We start from the raw sequence: 15832 nt of genomic DNA on the forward strand, positions 1-15832 counted from the left end.
CAGTATGCCTAATATATAAATTTAGCTTTGCCATAGTTATTATTTTGAATCTCTTAGCCTACCATAGGATTCTGTTCATTTGTAGCCCCCAAAAAGATGACTTATTTAAAGACATGCCTATAGCTTGAGTGTTTTACCATGCATTTTCAGTGTTCTCCATTATTACCAGCTCTTTCTCTGAGTATACGATTTTTTTTCCACTTGTTTAGGAATTGGTACTGAAAGTTAAAGAATCCAATCTAATAGAAAGTGTAAACACCCCTATGCTCTAGGAGATAGGTGTTTGTTTTTTTCCTCCCAGGATGGATGACAGGATCTATTAATAAAAAGGCTGCTCTAGAACTTTGTGTCACTAAAACTAGTACTGCTTTTTTGTTCTAGCTGTTCCTGGGGCTTGAACTTAGGGCATGAGCCCTGTTCTTGTGGGAATTTTTTTTCTTCTACCACTTGACCACAACCCCACTTTGGTGGTTAATTGGAGATAAGAGTCGCTTGGATTTTTCTGTTCATCCTGGCTATGCATTAACTTCAGAACTCAGTCGGCTGAGTAGCAAAGATTATTAATAAAACAACAGTGTCCACTGCTTTACGTGTTGTTTTTATTGTTATTCTGAGATCCAACTCCTTTCAGGGTGGAAAGCAGTCACTGGGGACTCAGTTTTGCATGGGTTTATTTTTATAGCAGTTTTAAAATATGTCTTTGCTTTCTTGTTGCATTGTTGCTACTCTATCTTATCTTCATTTAATATTGGTTTTTAGATTTTACATTTTATTGTTACCAACATATGTCATGAAAAAATTGGATTACTGCACTGAGAAATTCAAATTGGTACAGTATTAGTGGTTTGCCTCATTTGATTAAGGTTCTCTGCCATAGAGTTCCCAACACATACATAGTCTCTTGACTTAGGACACCAGGATACCACTGGAAAAAAGGGCCCTGACAGGAAATTGGAGAGCGCCAGTGGGGTATCTCCAAATAAGTGAACTCTTAGCCACATTCCAAAAACTCACATTGCCATCGTCAAGATCAAGAAACACACCAACCCGGCCCAGAGGCTTCTCTACATATTGAGGCAGCAATGGGGAGGTGGTAAAAATGGTGAAATGTGTGTTCTCTTTCACAAACAAAAGGAGGAAAAGATCCTCAGATTCAGTGAGGTTGCTCCCTATGGCGGATTCCTTAATAACTCCCAGGGCCCAGTTGGAAGAGTTATCTACACTAACTTCCCAGTAATGTTTCCCAGAGCTGAAGACTTGGTGGAGGGACTCTTCAGAATTCAAAACTGCATAGGGATGGTCGTGTCTAACATTGCTACCATGATCTTGATTCCGCATACCTTCATTGAAGGCAATCTCCAGCTCTAAAAACAGCACTCTAAAAACATCCTTAGTCATGCCTCGGAATAGCTTCACATACCAAATCCATAGGTGGATGAGTCTCCTCCTGTAAATTGTGCTGGTTTTCTTGAGTCTTTTCCCATAGAGCATGCATCTGCTTTGAAATCATCTCCCTCTGCTCCTCAGCAGCCCTTTCTATGGGATGGTGTTTGTAAGCCCTGTGCTCCTGAGACTGGGAGCAGCTCCTACAGATCAGGGCCCTGTCTACCTCACAGAACATCTGCTTGGTCTCCCTGTGTGTCCCACACATATATTCCTCAGAGCTCAGAAAAGCCCTGAGTCTGGCTCTTCTGGCAATGGCCACCAGGCTCCTCAGAACCACATTGGTTTTGAGGTCTCTCTGCTGGCAGGGTCCCCTGCACCCAGGGCACCTGGCTGGAGTCTGGGTCTCTTCCAAGCAGAGACAGAGACAAGGTTGACAAAAACTGTGCCCGCACTCTAGGGTGACTGGCTCTATGAAAGTACTCATACAGATGGCACAGCTCAGTTCCTTCTGGAAGGCCTCCAGGTCTTCATGCAAAAATGATCTCCAAGTTGTCACTTGCCTCAGTCCTGCAGCCATCATTGCTCAAGCCTGTAAACTCAGGTAGGTGCTTGAAAAACAAGCTGTTGTAGCACTATCTGCTCTGTAGTAGGGGTCCTTGAGATACCAAGGTACCCCAGCCTCTCCTCGGGCGGGCTCCACATAGTCTTCAACTTCAACTCTTCAAAATCTTGTTGCTCCTTCATAACTTCCCCCTTCCTGAAGCCTGATATGTCTGAGGGACCCTCATCAGCAGGGGTCTGGATGGCTCCCAGCATCTTGTCCTGAAACTCAGGTACCTTCATCTGCAGGAAGCAATAGCAGCTCCTGCAGCGCCATCTTCTTCTCCCTCTCCTCCTGGAAGAGCTGGTTGACACACTCATTTTTCTTCTGATATAGCTCATCCAGTACTTCATTCTGTTCTTTATAGAAATCTATGGATTTTCAATGGTGCTGAGAGGTTTTCACAGCTGGCTGCATCCATGTTGGAGTTTATCCACTTGCATCTGGTAGCCCACCATTTCGAGGCAGCTTGTGGATAAAGAAGTTCAGGGTATTCTTGGGCACTTGTGTGTCCTGCTTCCTATCCCATGGCTTCAACTCCTGGAGAAGAAACCCTACTGCTTCAGTTTTCTCTGGCTCTTGACTACTAGATTGGCCAGGCACCCACAGTAGGTCTGTCGCTCCTTCAGCTGCTGGCTGAGCTTCACCTTCTTTAATTCATCAATGGATAAAGATAAAAATCCCACCTGGTCTTTGGGTTGTCTGTCCTCTAGGACAGTCACAACAAATAGAGTCACCCCCTTTTCATTTTGCTAACTCCTCCTTCTCTAGTGAAAGCCAGAAAGCTCAGCTGGGGCCCATAGCTGCTCCTGATTTTGTCTGGTGGTTTTAAGGCACATCAAAAGTGTTGTGTAATTTTTGATGGGCCTTCTTGGTCCTCCAACTTTGTCCAGCAGCTGGGTCTACTTCTGCAAGTGTTGCAGCAAGGCCTCATTCTTTAAGGTCAGCTGCAAATTGTAGGCCCTGTGCTGTTCACAGGTAACTCTGAGCTCCTGAAGCTGTTCATGAAGCTCCTGAGATTCTGAGCCACTTGGATCCTTAACTCAGCCATCTTTTTCCATTCTTCTAACTTCTCCTTTTGCTGGTCCAGCTTCTTCCTCCACCTGCAGCTCTGAGTGCAGCACACTAGAGCTCCTCCTTCGCTTTCTTAGCCTGTGGAAGGCATCCTGCAGCTGCCCAGCTGCTTTTTGATCTCTAGGTTATGCAAAATTGTGCATCTCATGCCTCATGTATGTGTAAACTTCCCATTGTCTTGAAGAGCTCATGCAGATCCCAGGCCTTTCCCTGCTGCTCCAGTTAACACAGCCACTCCTGCTGCTAAAGATACTGGAGACTGAGGATCTAGTTTTCCTGCCTTTGACTGTAACACTGCTTCTCCCATTTCTCTTGCTACTTCTGCAACTAATAGATCCTGCCTGGCAGCTGTAGCTTGGTCTGAGGTGGTCCTACAGACTGCTGCTGGGAGGGCAGCTCTGCCAACTGCCTTTGAAGTTCTACCATGTTTGTCTCTAGGTCAAACACTTATCGCACCCATTGCTCTTTCTCATCTCTCATCTCTCAGTTGGTTCATCTTTGTCTTTCCTCATGGACCTCTCCACCTTCAAGTCCTCTGTAACATGGTCTCTCTCCAGCCTTAATTTGGTCATTAATTCTTTCATGGTCTCTAGCTTTCTCTCTAGCCAGGCCTGCTCTCCTATTACCTTTGTTTATTTATTTGTTGCTCTCTTGGGGTGAATAGGACTTCTGACATATTGTTAGTGATTCCAGTGTCAGAGGAAAGGACACTAGCAGAAAAGGAACCAGAGGAAGATTCTGGGCCTGCATAGTCTTTGGTCTCACCCTTGGTAGATTTACAGTCCCCAGTAGTGTTTGTTTTGAGGTTACCTCTGTTTTCAGTTTTCTTTTTGTTGGTTTCGTGGGTCCACCAGGACAATTCCTCTCCAGATACTCTTTCTGTAGTTTCTTGCCTAAAGAAAATTTTATTGTGCATGCGTGTCTGGTTTGATTAGATATCCCAGCACTGGGATGGGGAAGGTAGAAGGCCATATTCCCAGGCTTTATGAAATCACCTCTATTCTTGCAATCACCCACTTCCTACAGGATCTCTGAAATTCACCCAGTCACCACAGCACCTTTACTTCCTTCACTTGCTGGTAGTGGTATGAGCCAATAGAGGGAAATGCCAGTGGTACTAGGCAGCACAGAATGTGGGAGTGGCCTTGATTCTTGTATCTTATTGGTCAGCTAGAAACAGGTATGCATTGTGCGATCATTGTGATCCAGACACAGTGGGTGGAGTCACCATGAGACCTGCTCTTACAGTCCTCCCCCATCTACATACCTACTTGGGGAGCAGGGCAGCACCAGCTCCTTTTTGCCCTCCCCATCTAACCTGCCTACTTGAGCTGATAAGGAGGATTAGCTCTAGTTGGGTGCCTCCACAGTTGTACTGGAGACAGCTCAAGACAACACCTTCCATCACACAATTACAATCACCAAGTGATCCTAAGTGGATCACTTGACAGACCACTGTCATAGTCTATCTTTTGCTGGGACTATGGAGGGATCAGACCACAGAGCTTAGGGGATGAATGAGTGACAGACAGCAGGGATACTGGATACTGAATCATTTTCTGGTCTCTTTCCTCATATTACAACTTGGTCCACATATTTTTACATCACAAAAATACCCTCCAAATAATCCATCCAGTCCTCCAGACTGCCAGACTGTGCTAGTCTCACAATTCACTCACTCCTTACTGCAAGTTTCTAATCTGGTTCTGAATCTGTTCCCCCTACCTCCCAGGTCTCTATCCCACACCTAGTGTACCATGTTCCCATAAGAGAGAACAGGGATTGAAACAGCCTTTGTCTTGATATTAGAATAGGAAAGTGGCCAGGGCCCTTCTCTAATACACAGTTTGTTTGTGCTCCTCTATCTCACCTGGCCCCAACTGCAGCCAACTGTGTACTGTTAGTCCTGTGTACTAACCACATGTTTACATGTCTAATAACTATGTATGATTCACTAGTGACTATCATATTGAGCAGGCTTAGACATTCCATTAATTTCTTACTCTCAATTAAAGGATGGTTAAGCACAATTAGCTGACACTAAAATGCATGTTCTTGTTGCAGGTTTGAGTGTAAGTTAGAAAATACAAAAGTAAGATAGGTACTGGTGGCTCATGCCTAATAATCCTAGCTACTCAGGAGGCTGAATTCTGAGGATCTCAGTTCAAAGCCAGCACAGACAGGAAATTCCAAGACACTCTTATCTCCAATAACCCACCAGAAAACCACTGCTTTGTTTGTAGAGCACCTTCCTTGCGAAAAATGAACCCAGGGATAATGTCCAGGCTCTAAATTCAAGCCTCACAAACAAGAACAACAAAAATACAAAAAATAATCTGTGAGTAGTTTGCATAGAATAATATCTCATTTAATTCTGGTCTTTTTTGTTAATGGGTGTTTGATTACCAGAAATAGACTCTCCGAAAATTTTGTGAAATAAAGTTACACAGTTCTTGAGTTATAGAGCATTTGTAATCTGCATTTTCTTGTTGCTATTTTGAGAAAAAGCAATCTATGCTGTCAAACCAAAGTGTCTCCAACTTGCAGCAAGTTACCATTTGTTAACACACATTTACTGGAATAATTCACAGCTTAACGTCAAACTGTAACCATCAGCTGAGTTGTTCATAACCAGTCAGCTGTGTCAAGGGTATGATTCCTTACCAATGGAGTTAAAAGAACAGACTCTTTTTCAGACACAATGTTTACCACATTCCTTAAATCAGTCCCTGAGAGTCAATCAAAGAATGTGAGCCCAACCCCTACTGTGGCTCAGGGACATCACAAATCCTTATGTTAGGATAAAAAGCTCAAGGGCCACCCTGCCTGGCATGCCTGCTTGATTCTGGGTAGAGTGTCTAGGCTCCCTTCCTCACAGATCTAAACTGCCTTGGTGAGATCTCCTTTACTTCTGTGTGTCTATTCTATCAGGGTTAATATTTTACTATTTTGTTTTGACACTGGAGCATTCTGGGGGATAGTCTGCAATCTTCATTCTCTGGGATGGTGAGGCACCCTGTGAGGGAATATGATTGTCCTGCTACTCAGCTGCAACAAGGTGGGGGCTGGGGCAGCACCGGTGACATCTCATATCTGTGAATGAATCCTAACTCTTGGACATTACATGTGGATTAAAAATAAATCTCTAAAGCTGGACTTCTATGGCCCTGAACTCTGAAGATTATGGTTTGGATAATGGTTTGAAGCTAATCATTGATCCTCAGATCTCAGCCTCCTGAATAGTTAGGATAGATGGTGTAAACCACCAGCACCCAGATTTGCTCTTGCTTTCTTTGGTGTAATTGCTTTACAAAGTCTTATCTCATTTAAATCTGATTTCTTTCTGAGTTCTACTCTGAGCAGTACATTACAGATGGAAATTGCTCATCCTGTGTTTTCTTGGTCTTATTAAAACAAAGATTACTCTTCAGTAGATTTTTGATGCTGCTTACCAAGTACACCATTCCCTAGTCTACTTCATGAGTAATTATTATGTATTTAAAACCTTCCATAAACTACAGGAACCCTTCTAATTTCCTAGGTTAAAGTGTTGAATTATTGTATGTTTCCTTCCCTATATTTTCTTTTCCTTGTTTCTTTCTTTCTTTCTTTCTTTCTTTCTTTCTTTCTTTCTTTCTTTCTTTCTTTCTTTCTTTCTTTCTTTCTTTCTTTCTTTCTTTCTTTCCTTTGTTCTTTCTTTCTTTCTTTCTTTTTCCATCGTGGGTCTTGAATTCTGGGCCTGGATGTTGTCCCTGGTTTATTACAAAATGTGTACAGGAGTAAAATCTGTCTCATCATCTTTCATCCCCAAGTTCATGAAACATTCAGAAAAAATGAAAGAACACATATTTGGGAATACATTTTCTTTGTGTGTGGGTAGAAGTCTTATAACTTGAACTCAAAGCCTAGCCCCTCTCCTTAAGTACTTTTGCTCAAGTACCACTTGAATCACAGCTCCATTTCTAGTTTCTTTGGTGGGGAAATGAAAACATGATTCATAAGCATTTGGCTTTGTATGAGTAACCCCAAAATGACTTTAGTACATTCTTTATATATTTAATTAATTACTGCTGATGCGTCAATTGTGACTGATTCACTTTTAGTCCATTATGATGTTGTTCTGAGTGAGTTATAATAAAACACTAATGTGGATAATGTGGAGAGCCTGTGTTTTCTCACTGTTATGGAGGCTGAAAGTGAATTTCTCATGAGGATGAATATTTCTCTACCCTCACTAATATTGCTTTTTCCAGTTCCACGAAGATGGGTGTAAAAGATGACAATTAAGTTATGCTTTTGCTAAATTTAATTCTGTAGCAATTTTAAAAATCTAGACTTAAAAAAATGAGGAACAAGAGCTTGCAGAATACTTACAGATATGTATGGGATTACAGAGATAAGCAAAAACAGTACTCCGCTAGATATTTTGCAGGGTAAAATACAGGTAAAAATGATCCTTGTGGCTGTCTAATGCATTTGTAGGTACATAGAGTATGTTCAAACTTTCAGCCAAGACAAAAAGGATGTTGCCCAGTGTTTCAATGAAGCACTTAAATGCAAATTAAACTGGCTTTTGAAAAGGGATTAAAAATGGCCTACACTTTGTGAAAAATTTGGTAACTTGTGGGTAGTGGCAGGCCTCACAGACAAAGAAAAGTTTAAAAGGGAAAATTATCCTAAAGTTTATTTCAAAGCAGAAAAGATAAATTAGGATCACCAAATGATTGTTTAACCTAGTTTGCCATTATAGGTTTTTTGTAATAGTTTCCAAAACGCCCACAATAAAGGACAGAGGACTAGTTTGTCACATGGAATGTTGGCCCTTAATAATTTAAAGGTAAAACCATGCTTATAAATCCACTTCCAATGACCATCTTTTTGCTTTTAGTTGGAGTAAATATGCCCACAAGTAAAGATTCATTGATCTGAAAACTGGTGTCAAGCCAGGCTTGGCAGAGAAAGGTCCCTGTGAGATTGTCATCTCTAACCTGCCAGCAGAGTGTTCAAAAGCAGAGTTGGTTTGGAGTTCAAAGTGGCAAAGTACTAGCCTTGATCTGGAGAGCTGAGGGACAATGCTCAAACCCTGAGTTCAAGTCCACCAACCGACCAAGGAAACTGCCAAAGATTCATTTATTTCCACATAGACAAAGGCATTCCTGGAACCCTGAAAATGGAATATGCAGAGGCAGTAAGCCACTTCTCATTGGATGGCCGAGATGGAATCAGATCCTGAAGTCACTTGTGCTTGTCTCTTCAAAGCTTGAAAAGAGTACGGAGGTCATGGGAAGATAGTTTGTAGGCATGCTTAATGCTCATGTTTGGCTAACTCAGCATGGACTTCCCAGTCATCTAAGATAGTGTGTAGTAAAAGCTAAAGTTGTAAAATATGAGGGATAATTTAAATACCAACCCACCTGTATCTGCTCAAAGTCCCAATTGGCAGTGAGTTTTGAGCTGGCCCAGATACATTAATTCATCTGCTAAGGAAAGAAAGTTGTGTGGACTTGAGATTAGGTCCCCTTTGAGATCTAACTGCCTACAGAGGCAGACATTGCTGCAACCAATACAGATCAGGCTCCTCATGCAGCCAGAAAAATGATTTTACAAACCAAAATGTTAAACAAGATATGATGCTACAGCCCCAAAAAGGGTCTGTACATCTGTTAAAAGTTAAATGTTGTATATAAGTGACTCTAAACAGGCTACCCAGATCCAAGGGATGGTACTTAGAATGCCAATCAGATGCTTTTGGTATTTATAGTAGCCTCTGAATGGTATTCTCCCCCTAGTCCATTATCTTCTCCCTTACCTAGTTGTCCAAAAGACACTAGACACCCCCTTTCTCCCTACTTACCTTATTAGGGGCTTATGCTTCAAATATTACTTTTCTGGCCCATGGCTAATGTGTGTTCTCCTATGCCATTCATGTTAACTGACCTTGGTACCTTGTCATAATTTTGCCTGATCTATTCAAAAGTCTCCTTTAACTGGATAACAATCCCCACCCAGGACACCACCTGGGAGCAAGTCATGACTATCCTGTTACTACAGGCAACTGGAGACATCATTTACATTGCCCTGCTGGACCCTAATGTCCCCAGCTCCAGTGACTCCTTCACCTCCCCAGCAGGAAGTAGCCAAAAGAGTCCATGACACCTGTTGACTCTGGTACCTTTAAATATCTCTGCTACCTCCTCTGGCTACTGTAATCCTAAAGTGGAAAAAGTCTTACCTCCCCCCTCCAGGATGTCAGGAGCCAGGAACCATGCCATGTCTCTTCTGGTAATCAAACCTTCCTGGCTTATTTCTCTCTTGGCTGATAATAACAATTTTTTGCCTGAACAGCAACTTTGCTTTTTATTAAATGTGTCTTGATATTTTAACTTTAAAAAATATGCATATAGGGCTCGGAAAGTGGCTCAGTGGTAAAAAATATGCATATATATTTTTGTAGATCATGGGGCATGAACTCTGGGCCTGGGTGCTATCCTTCAGCTGTTCTTTGTAGATCATGGGGCATGAACTCTGGGCCTGGGTGCTATCCTTCAGCTGTTCAGCTCAAGGCTAGTGCTCTACCATTTGATCCACAGCACTGCGTCTGGCTTTTTCTGTTCATGTAATGCTGAGGAATCAAACCCATGGCCTCATGTATGTGAGACAAGCACTCTACCAATGAACCATATTCCAAGCCGTAGAAAATGTTTTAAAAAATGGTTTCATCAAAAAACTTAAATAAAAACTTAGTAATTTAATGGAATTTTCTTGCACATTTAAACAACATTAAAAAATTGCAGAATATTTTACAAGATGAGGAATATAGATGAAGTAACATTGAGCAGTCTTCTGTGTAAAAGTAGCATTCAGAAACTGTATGAAGGTATCTCTATACCAATAGCTCTTTTTTCCCATTTCTCAAGACTTTAGACAGAAACTTGAGCATGTCCCAACTGTTCAAAATTGTGAATCTCTTGGCTCTGAGTGACACTTGGAGTAGAAGGCAAGATTTTGTTCATCATATCTTCATGGTGCGAGGCCATCCTAGAATGTGCACATTGAACACCTGGCACCATACACACTGCCATAGGCCGTATTGTTTCAACAAATAAATCCCACAATCACAAGTTATTATAATGCTGCATATGAAATCATTTTAAAATGACAAAAATGAGAAGCAAGCAAAATGTACTTTAACTGATTGTGAAATTTTCAGGGAGATTTAAGGATATTGGTGACATGGAAAAATAATAAAATTGGATGTGAAGAAGCCCCATGGCTGCAGAGTTGCTAGAGCCTGTGAGCTGTGAGATCCAGGGACAAAATCTCAGCCTCACCCCTGCTTATGCCACCAAGACGTCCTAGAGACCAATGACTACCTGTCTTTCCTCCACCACCTATTCAGGACACAGAACATCCAGTCATGGATAGAAATGAGATGGTGCTGAGGGCCGAAGTGGCCAAGCAAGCTGAGCAATATGGTGACATGGCAGCCTGCATCAAGTCTGGAAGTGAGCAAGAAGTTGAATTACCTAATGAGGAAAGGAATCAACTCTCAGCTGCTTATTGGAACCCATAGGTCATCTTAGAGGGTAGTTTCAAGTATTGAGCAAAAGACAGAAGGTGCTGAGAAAAAGCAGCAAATCGTGTGAGAACACAGGAAGAATTGAGAACAAGCTAAGAGATATCTGCAATGATATACTGTCTCTTTTGGAAAAGTTCTTGATCCCTAATGCTCCACAAGCAGAGAGCAAAGTCTTTTATTTGAAAATGAAGAAAGACTGCTACCACATCATGTCTGAGGTTGCTGCTGGTGATGACAAGAAAGGAATTGTGAATCAGTCACTCCAAACATACCAAGAAGTTTTTGAGATCAGCAAAAAGTAAATGCAACCAATGCATCCTATCAGATTGTGTCTGGCCCTTAACTTCTCAGTGTTCTATTATGAAATTCTGAACTCCCCAGAGGAAGTTTCCTTTCTTGAAAAGACAGCTTTTGATGAAGTCATTGCTGAACTTTATACTTTATGTGGGTTATGTTACTTCTATTTTAATTTCTGTATTTCCCATGTGTTTTCTGTTTGCTTGTTTCAGATTAGGAGAGTAGAGCCTGTTAACATTTAGTGAGTTATCCATTTTTATCATGTGTGGCCAGTATGACGATGTGGAATTTTTAAACAAGTTATAAATGATTGGCATGTGCTTTGGTTCATGGTGACTTCACAAGTGCCAGTGTTGAAACTGATTCCATGTCTAAGTGAGGAAATCTTCCTACATATTGGTTTGTACTGGTGGAGAATAAGAGGGAAAATGGTTCCAGTCAAGGTGTAGTTATTGTGGGTATTATAAAGTTTTGGAGCACTGGTGGGGCTGTCACTCAAACAGATATTCCATGGCTTTTCCAAGTTACAATCATGTATTTCTGTGGAAGAGTCTATTTCAGTGAGCACACCTTTGAGTACAGCACCAGAAGTTTTCTTTCAGACAAAGTTGTGACCCAATTAACTCTGGATAAGGGCAGAAACGGTTCACATTCCATTATTTGTGAAGTTACTGGTATTTGCTCAAACTATTTTTGCTACACATTTTATTTGTATTTCAATGTTTTAGACAACCTAAAACTGATTTAAAAGTAAAGGTGTAGAAAAAATGAACTGCTTGGTATTGACAATTCGTGTATATTCAGCAAAGCCATAAACAAAAATCCCTATGTTTAGGAAATGGAAAGACTGGGAAAAAATTATATTAAGTTATTATATTAAAATTTATATTAAGCCCAAAGAAACTTAGGTCCCATAATTTCCCTTATTTGCAATAACTAGTATATGTCTGAGTCAAGCAGAAAAGGTCAGATAAATTGATGTTAGGGAAATGAACCCTAAGATATGTATTCAAATGTTTTTTTTTTCCTTCAGGTGATTGTTTCTAACACATTTACAATATTATTTCTTTGTTGCTTTGTATGTCCCTCCCCCATGTTATATCCTCTGCTATTTGAGATTGGTATAATTTGTGGAGGGGAAGGGAAAAAACAAATAGTTTAAATAGGGATATTGGTAGATCCATTGCAACAATGAGATGTTATGTGGAAGATGTTAGGTGGAAAAATGAACTTTACAACTTTGGTAGGGGGAGAGCAGGATTGGGTTGAGGGGCGGGGGGAGGATGGGAAGGGATGGGAAGGGGAAACAAAAGAGGAGGCTACAATGCTTGATAAGAAATGTACTCCTTATCTTGCCCATGTAATTGAACCCCTCTGTACGGTATTTTCACAATAAAAAAAATCCTATGTATTTAACTTGATTTTAGATTCTTTTTTCTTCTGTGATTTTTTTCTTTTTTGCTATGTGCTTCAAACACATGTGTTGTTAAAAAAAGACCAAGATAAAAGGGAAATAATATGATGGCCTTTTTTGTTTAATGTCTTTTGAAATTTTCATGAACAATCCAAGCATAATTTTTAAGAACACATGTATTAAGTTCATTTAAGTGGAATAAAACATTTTTGAATGGACTTTTCAACTACTTTCTCTATTATTTTTCATGTAAATCATTCTTTTGAGTTTGAATCTCCTCTATGGAAATTGTACATTATTAGAACATTGTTCATTAGTCCCTTTTGGCAGGGAATAGGCTTTTACCGAGTTAAAGTACAAAGTTTATCATAACAAAAAAATTACTTATGTAACTACCAAACACCTCCCATATTCCCCATTCTCCTCGCACCTCAAAAACAAAAGTGTTTTTTTTTCTCCTTTGAGGAGTGGAAAATTGGCCATATGACATTGAATAGCATTAACTGTAAATTCTATGCTTCCTAATCAGTTTTGGTTTTTCAGAACTTCTTGGTACAGTTTGCCTTCGATTTTTATCATTCGGTTTGTCAGGTGCATAGGATTTCCTTCTTTTTTTAGCCTTCTGCCTTGTCACTTTTCTTGGTGGCTGTGTACTTTGGAAATGGAAACATGATCTTTCTGGCTCTACATACTCTCTAAGATCCTTTGGTCCTTTGCTTGCATCCCATAAACTATTTCCAACATCCTCTACTGCAGCACATCTTACCTTACTTGATGAGATTGTGTATATCTTATAAACTCTATCCCAAATGGTCTGTCTGTCATTTTTGCCATTAAATGTTTCTTCTCCCAATAATGATGAGGCTGTTATACCTAAATATCATCCTACAGAATATTTCCTTGTTACTTAACAGAAAACAGCGAACAAAAATGCCATTTGAAAAGGTACATTTGTTTTTTCTTATAAAATGTAAGATCCTCTAGAGCAGGGGCAATATTTTCTGTATGTTCTATTGTGCCTAGTACAATGTAAATGCTCAATAAATACTGATGGTTTGAGGCAAGAAAAAAAATCTTCCTTCTTTATTTGAAATACCAGCTAAACCAATTACTATTCTTGAGTTTGATATTGCTTTAAAATAAAAGTTTACAGTTATGTTGAAGATAGTCAGACATAGAAACATACATTTATATTTATTTATATAAACACACATATATATTGCTTTGGTGTAAGCAGTAAGATTACATTTACCTAACTTAAAATATAAAATCAATGCTATATATAAATCAGTACAAATTCACCCAGTCAATTGAATCCACCCAGATTCCTTCATAAAACCCGTAAACTTATCAGATCTTTTGCACAAGTGTTAGCCCTTCTAGCTAAGCTCATCTCAGAAGAAGCCATGATGGAAAAGAACCCAAGAGCGATATCAGGCACATAAAAGAGGTTAGATCTATTTTCAAAGAAGGGATATCAGTAAAATTATTAAATTATTTGGGATTGAAAACCAAAGAAATGAAGATCTCTACAAAGAAGGGGACTAAAAAGAAAGGAATTTAGTTCAGTCATAAACTGAAAACACAGTTCACCTTGATAGGAATAGCTTCTCTGACATATCAGCACTGTCAGTAATTATTCCTAGTTCCACATTTGGTATTTGGGCTTCTCTCTGAAAAACATGGGGAGGTTATTTATGTAACAAAATAATCTCTTTTACTTCACTATCTATGCAGTGAGTGTTAATAGTTTTCCAAAGGACCTTTTGTGGTCACTAGGCCCCAGATGTAATATAAATAACAAGACTGATGTTCTTATAGGTAATCAAACTGAGTTCCATCCATTTGTAGGGTCTCAAGTAAGTTAGGAAGGAGAGAAATTAGAGAAGCCATTGCATTAAGAAAGTAACAACTAACACATTGAAAATATGCTTGTAGGGTCTTTTTTCAATTTTTAGCCTTTCCCTATAAAACTGTGTTAAGTCATAGGACGATGAGAATTTTTCAATTACAAAAATCATTTAGAGGCATGGACCTATTTTTGGTAAAGAAATAATGCATTTGCAGGACTGGAATTGAAAAAAAATATGAAAGGAATTGGGGTAATAATGGAGCTTCCTGTTTTTAATTCCTCTTGCAGGACTTGAGAGCTTGAATGATCCTCCCTGCTCAGGCTTAGAAGTTGCTGGACTATAGTTGTATCACTGGGCCTAGAAAGATTAGGCCTACACATTTATTTTGAGAAGAGCTCCTAGGGAGCTTAGGAAGTTAGGAATTCTCTGGTGATGCTGCATTATCAGTAAAGGAACTGTGTTGTCCCAAATGATGCCTGAGAATTCCTGACTGTGGCAAATGCCAGAGGTCAGGACACAAGCCTCGTTTCTAGAAGTAGCCCTGACTCTTCCCACACTCAGGACCTGGGATAACAAAGATTTATTCCAAAGTCTAATGGGTAACACCTGGGAAGACAATATGACTTAGCTTAGAGTGATTGAGAGGAACTTTTAGGATCATAGAAGAGGGAGGAATTCACACTGGAATAGGGCATGCAAATGGAAAGACAAAAACACACTGGTTTGGCCCAAGCCATCAAGCTTCACAGAGACTCATCCTTCACTTCACACTTGCACCTCACCCACATTTCCCCGATCTCCCCAATCCATCATCAGTTTGAACAGTAATGGTGGTGAGGTGCCTGCTCTAAGACCACTCCTCCCACCCACAGGATTTTTTTCACTATTTAGCTGAACAAATTTTTAAAGAAAAGTTAATGGGAACACCATGAGTTGAAGCCACAGTAGCAACAATGAACATCAAAGAAAAGTAAAGAACCTTAAAGGAAAGGAAAACTTGGGAAACAGCCAAAAACTACTTAAGATTTCAAAAATGGAATTTGGGCATTTCTGGGAAATTGTTAGATTTTTTAAAAAACTTAATTGGTGCAAGGATTTGGCTGTATATATAGCAATTTCTGTTACTTTATTGCAGTGTATACATTAATCATGAAAAATGTTCCAAGAATCCGTTTAGTGCTTGCCAATACCTTTTTATATTGAACAGGGAGCTATTCCAAAATGTAAAGAAATCAGATATAATTTACATTCAACAGAACTTATCTTTTAAACAGAAACAGAAAGAAAAGTTTCATAACCTCTGCTACATTAGTAGATCTAAGAATTAAAAAGCCAACTTATTTCATGCTTCCAATACTTGTCCATTTCTCAGATAGTCTAACAATGTTTCAGGAGACACACAGTGATTTTCATTAAAAAAAAAAAAATAAAAAAACTCACCTATGCTCATGTGAAGCTGGAGAAAACCTCCCCATGCATCCATGCAATCCTAAGATAAAGGGCCTAGAACTGGTGGAAACCTACTTCCTCTTAGAGTGGCAAGATGCATTGTGGGAATTGTAGTCTATGTTACAGCACAGATCCTTTGAAAGTGCAGGGTTTTTATTTTTTCTCAAAGCAGGGCAAAG

The 15832-nt window shown here is 39.8% G+C and overlaps 1 pseudogene; it reads left to right on the forward strand.

The window, feature by feature from the left end:
- Positions 1 to 10478: 10478 nt before the first annotated feature.
- Positions 10479 to 11179, forward strand: LOC138817924 (14-3-3 protein zeta/delta pseudogene; annotated as a pseudogene).
- Positions 11180 to 15832: the final 4653 nt, after the last annotated feature.

This window comes from Dipodomys merriami, unplaced genomic scaffold, assembly GCF_024711535.1.
Source record: "Dipodomys merriami isolate MVZ:Mamm:240054 unplaced genomic scaffold, mDipMer1.0.p SCAF_706, whole genome shotgun sequence".
NCBI classification, from domain to species: domain Eukaryota; kingdom Metazoa; phylum Chordata; class Mammalia; order Rodentia; family Heteromyidae; genus Dipodomys; species Dipodomys merriami.